Genomic DNA, 6,147 nt, shown 5'->3' with positions numbered 1-6,147 from the left:
AAAACCGGAGAGAGTTTATTATCAAAATCTGTAAAGTCTTTAAAGGATCTATGTGGTGAGGTTCAAGGCTGCTGCATGCCATTGTACCAGTTGGATGCTGCAAGGGCACCTGGCCAAGGGCATAGTGAGGAATGGGGGACGGAGCGGGGGCCACACTGGGTCTGAAATCTAGCCATGTTCTGCTCACTGAACCATGCCCCTGGAACAAGGCCACATCTGCCTGAAAGGCGGAGCACCCATTCCTAAACTGAGTGCCAGAGGGTGCTTTTTCCTCCTCTGCATAAAGCCCTGTCTGTGCTAGCTGGGGCCCCAGAGTGAGAACATCCTCAAATCCTGGAATGCTGAAACTCAAGGGCACCCATTGAAATTCTATGAAAGTAGTTTAAAGATAAATAAAAGATGGCATTACTTTATACAGTGGGTAGTAAACATATGGAACTCATTATCCTCAAGATGTTGCGTAGTCCACAAATATAAATAGGATAAAGAAAGATTTAGATAAATTCATGCTTGTTAGATTCATATGAGCTGTTAGAGCATTGTTAGAAACACACAGGGAACGTCTCCAAATGCTTTCAGGGAAAATACCGAGATGTCCTATAATGCCAGTGCCGTGAATTGGATAAGCAAAAATAACTGTCCAGGTTTTTCAGGGAAAAATAGCCAAGGTTTCCAGATATCTGAGAGTGAAGCTACTATGTCGTAAGTACATTCTTTATATTAACAAATTGTGTAAACATCTGTCTCAATGGCAGTATGTACTTTGATGTGATCTTAAACTGAGTTTGTCCAACTCAACTTTTTCTTAAGAACTTGGAGTTTTCATGACAAATGCACAATATTGTACTGGGCTGTAAAAGAGTGCATGTCACTGTTTGACTATAACCTGGTCCCATGGAGCTATTGCATTAATTTTTTTTTTCATTGCTTTGAGTATCTCTGCTTACTTTAGATAAAAGTTTTGATCTTCTTCCCTGTACTTCAGGCTTCTGTTCTCAGATTGTGATTGGCTTCCAGGAAAAAACCTTTCCTTCCTAATATGCTGCCCTCACCTCTTTGACTCCCGAGGAAAGCGCTCACTCTGTTCTGTGTCATTTCATCTCAGCTGTGAAACAGATCTTCCCTTCATTCACTAGAGCCCCCGGAGACCAGGCTGCGCTACTAACAAGCTTAACTGAAGGTTGGGGAATAACAGAAGAGGAGCACATTGTCTAACTGCCGCTAGGTTTGGCTGCCAGATGTGCTTACCCCTGAACTCAGGGAGGCTCAGACCCATTCTGAGTTTATGCCTATTTGGTTCCCACCCCAGTGCAGCTCACTCCAACCGCAGAAGCGGATCTAACAACCGCACAACTCCAAACACAAGCCCAAGCCAAGCTCCAGAGATGGAAAGGAGATGTTTCCTCCTTCCAGTTCAAGGCCAACCTTTCCAATCATCGCTCATTGGTACCAGTATCTTACTTGTCCCATGGTTCCCAGTAGGATAATGCATCAAAACACAACAGCCCAACATCAATACACTCTAGACAACTCAAACTTATATTGCCCACAGGCGCTGATAGTCCTGGCCTGGTTGAGTCCTTTCTGCTCCTTTGTGTGGTCTGTCCACTCATAGGAGGCCCTGCCTGCTCATTCTTCATGCAGTCTCCAGATTTTGCTTCTGGACAACAATGCACACAAATCTCACAGTGAATAAGTGATACTTTTCAGGCACAATATAGTCTAAGTTCATATGCTAAAGAAAATAAATATTTGTCTAAGGGAGATACAATGCTCAGAGATGCAACTCTGCAGATTGCAAAACGGGCATTTGTTGTTGAGTTATATAACACAGGGATGTTTAGCAACACAGAGTAACCAATGTAAGACAAAGCCTTTGCTTATGTATGAACACCTAAATGACTCATTCTGATTATTTTTCCAAAATACGAAAACATTCTGTCCTGCAGGTGAATTCCAGCTTCCATCTTTCGAGAGGAAAACAACGTATAGCTTTGAAATCACTGTGCTTTTCTTCTTCTTTCTGCTCATCATGTTTTCAGAAATCTTTAAGGCTAAGGTTTAGTCATCCCTCTTAGTTAAGTATGATATTTAATAGGGTCTAAAATACATTTAATCTATTTATTTTGTATATTCAACATCTCTATAATCAACATATCTTACAACCTATGGCTTCTCAAATCACACTCAGCCAAGCAGGATTCGTGACACAGTTGCCTCTATCTGTGAGAAATTAGTCCATTATAAAACCGAGCTCACTGAAAGGATAGTGACTTGGTTTTTCCTGTCAGGGTCTAACTGGACAACTGCACAGCTCCAGACAATGTCATTTGAGGATACTTGAGGTGGGAGTATAAACGTGTGGTCTGAAAAACTTCCATGAATAGCTTCCAGTAGGACCTATAAAGCTCCAGAATTAAAACTTTTATAATGGGTGCCAGTGGTTTGGAAAAAAGTATTAGAGACAGTAATGGAGCCCTCTTAGGAAATGCCACTTCGCTCATGTTCTTGGTGGCACAGTGTCTGATACGCTGTAGAGATACCAGTTGACTCTGCATCCAAAAGTGATTCAGAGGAACCAGCTTCTACACGTGAAGAAATTTTAGGGAATAGTTAAACCAATTTGTTTTGACTAATTTACCCTTTGGTATGCATGATAAATGATTTTCTTAAATCTTTGTCCAGGGGCACATTGGTGGCTCAGTTGAGAGTCCTGCTTTTGATTTCGGCTCAGGTCATGATCCCAGGGTTGTGGGATGGAGCCCTGTGTCAGGCTCAGTGCTGAGCGTGGAGGCTGCTTCAGATTCTCCCTCTCTCTCCCTCTCCCTCTGTCTCCTGTGTGTGTGCTCTTTTTCTCAAACAAACAAATAAACAAACAAAAACCCCAAAAAACTATTTATCCAAATAACCCATTCTATGTTATAATAAAAGCCTTAAGTCATAGTTTAATTGGTATTTTTTTTCCCTCAGAAACATATAATGTAATGGTGTGTGTGACTGGACCAGTGGTGCTTACCTAATCTGTTCCCTATGCTTCCCAGGGCTCTTTTAAGTAGGTTGTGCCACATGACTAGTTCTGGCCAGAGGGATATGGGTGGAAAGTGACTTGTGTTATTTCTGGATCAAAGTATATAAAAACCAGGTCTTGACTTTCAAATGACTTTTCTGTCAGCACAGTAAACCCTGAAGCCTCTTATAGAGGTGATGGAGACTTTATCAGCATATGGCTTCTGAGTGACCCAGTAGAGGAGAAGCCCCAAGTGACCCTCATTGTAGCATGAAATAAGCTTTCATTGTGTAAACCAATGATGTTTGGGGATTATTTTTACTATGACATACTATAATCCGCCCAACAACCAATGGTATCTTACATCTGGTGAAATACCGTATAGGCATACTCAGTGGTAACTCAACTGGTAAATGCTTAGCAACCAGCTCTCATGGGGGTGGGAGGAGTCCCTGATTTGTATCATTTGCCTACTTTTGTGGTATAAATACTCCCACCATGGCCAATTTCAAATTACCAATGTGATATCAGCCAGCTTGCTAAATTACTGAAAATTTAACCATTGGTTCTTGCAAACTACTATAAGTAGGCTCCAGCATACCACTAGACATATGCCACAAACATCTCCCCAGTGAACATTTTTCTCATAGAATTTCCTCTTGGTTTTGACACCCAACTTCATATATATATATGTATATATATATATATATATACATATATATATATATATATATTCTATGTTCTATTGAGTTTTCAGTATGTAAATACACGTTTTTCCCATAAATCTTCGGATAAGTGTATATTTACATACTCAACACTCAATAGAACACTTTTAAAAAGCAGTAAGTGGGAAAAGAAACACAACTGATAGAAAGTCAGAATCATGTGTACACACTTTAAAAAGTATATATTGTCAACAAAGGTAATTTTCTCTGTCACGGGTACTAAGAGAGACATCCCAGCATACAAAGCAGCTGTTAAAAACCGTCTCAGGTCTTGGATGATCAACAAGCATTGTTTAGTCATTTTACATCATAACATGTACTATACACATTTTACCGTGTTTTCATTCCCTTTTAAGTAATTTGCTGGTGGTTTAGGGCTGATGTGCAACACATTATAATTTTTCCCATTTGAAATAATGAGAAATAGGCTTCCAGTCAGCTTTGTTTACATGGAACATCTTATTGTCACTAATGGATTACTGACATTAAGTGGGAGATACTGATTATATGAATACCAACACCTTTAGCTCTCATGAGCTTTCACATAGGAATTTAATGGCATCCGTTTTGCTGGTTCAGGGAATTTTTGCATAATTCTTCATTTGTATTGTGTCCTGGATGGACAGTATTGCTGGAGAGCTAAGCTGTGAATGGATGAAGCCAGTAATTCTTACATTTCTGGTATAGTTAAAAATATACGGCATGACATTAGTTGCTCTCTATTCTGAGGTGAGAAACAGGGTCGAATCTAATTATTTCCGATTCATTGATGCAAAATAAATAAGTAACCATTCAGAGAATGGTTAACAATGACTCTTCCCAGTACCTGCTGCTCCCCACTCCTTTTATCCTGAGTCAGGTCAGCCTGTGGAAGAAGTAAAAGGCTATTTAAGTAAGCCCTCCTATCAAAATATACTTTTATACCTGTCATAGTTCTGACATATGCTGATAGAGCTTTATCCTTTTGTGTCTAGAGTTCCCTGGGAAGGGTCACACCTTAAATTATTTACCATCTGCGTCCTTAGAGGAAATGAAGAAAATTAGTTGAGGTCAAAGTCCTGAGGGAAAAGTTCAATGTTCCCTCTTATAGAAAGGTGTGTTCTAAGAAGGAAGAGACAAAGGGTAAGAGGGGACTAAAAAAACCAAAGTTTATCTACTTGACAGAGTAGTCTGGAATTCCCAAGAAATCCCTGACATTTATCCTAATAGATCATATTATCACCACTGTAAGGAGACCCCCGTCTAGCCCACACAGATCTGATACTCCCTCACATAATAAATTTTTGGCCAGTGAAAATAACCAAATTATGTTTTTTAGATGGCTTTGCAAGGCTTTTCTCCTTTTGTACTACTAATTTTGTGATTCTATAGATGGGATAGAATTGAATTTTATCCTTCTGATGCACTGTGTGCCCTTGCCCAGGAAAATATGGGAGTACTTGTAATTTCCTGACAGCCTTCATCCATAGCCTTGCTTCTTTGATGAACATCATCAGCATCTCTTAGAAATAGGATCTTGGGGCACCTGGGTGGCTAAGTGGGTCAAGTGTCTGACTTTGGCTTAGGTCATGACATCGCGGTTCACGAGTTCAAGCCCTGCATCGAGTCCCATATCGGGCTTCACACTGTCAGTGTGAATCCCTGCTTGGGATTCTCTCTCCCTACCCCCCCCCCCCCCACGCCTCCCCAACTTGCTCTCTCTCTCAAAAAAAAAAAAAAAAATTAAAAATTTTGAAAAAGAAAGAAACAGAATCTTAGGCCTTACCTCATACCTGCTGATTTAGAGTCTTCATTTTAGTAGGTCCCCATGATTAAAATGCACATTAATGTTTGAGAAACCTTATCAACAGTTTTTGGAAGCTAAGGAAGTTCTAAAGACTTCTGTACCAGCTCTCAAGCAAGCACCTAGTATGTGTCTGAACTGGGTGGTCAGCAAACATCTGAAAGTTTTAATCACTGAAGAGGAAGCTTCTAGCATTCTTTCAGTACTACATAAAGTTGGACTGGATCGCTCTTAGAAACAAACTATTCAGGAATGACTGACGAGAGTTCTAGCCTGTTTTATTGAATACTTCTCCTTGGTGTATAGCATAGCCTTCTTCTCTGTATTTAGTTTGTTTAAGGGCTACAGTGAACAACTTGGACCTCAGGTTCTCTCTACCTTTATGCTGTACATAGAGCCTATCCAATAACAGTGCTAAACAGAGACAGTCTTTGTTAGTTGATCATTTAATGCTTTGGTTATTCCATATCCAGGGCATCTTAATATTTGAAATAATTCTGTATTGCTTAAAGTACTGTGTAATTCTAGAATTATGGGGCACCTGGGTGGCTCAGTCAGTTAAGCACCTGACTCTTGATTTCGGCTCAGGTCATGATCTCATGGTTTGTGAGATAGAGCCCCACGTCAGGCTC

The sequence above is a fragment of the Panthera leo genome, chromosome C1 (assembly GCF_018350215.1).
Source record: "Panthera leo isolate Ple1 chromosome C1, P.leo_Ple1_pat1.1, whole genome shotgun sequence".
Lineage (NCBI taxonomy): Eukaryota > Metazoa > Chordata > Mammalia > Carnivora > Felidae > Panthera > Panthera leo.
This window is presented reverse-complemented; position numbering follows the sequence as displayed.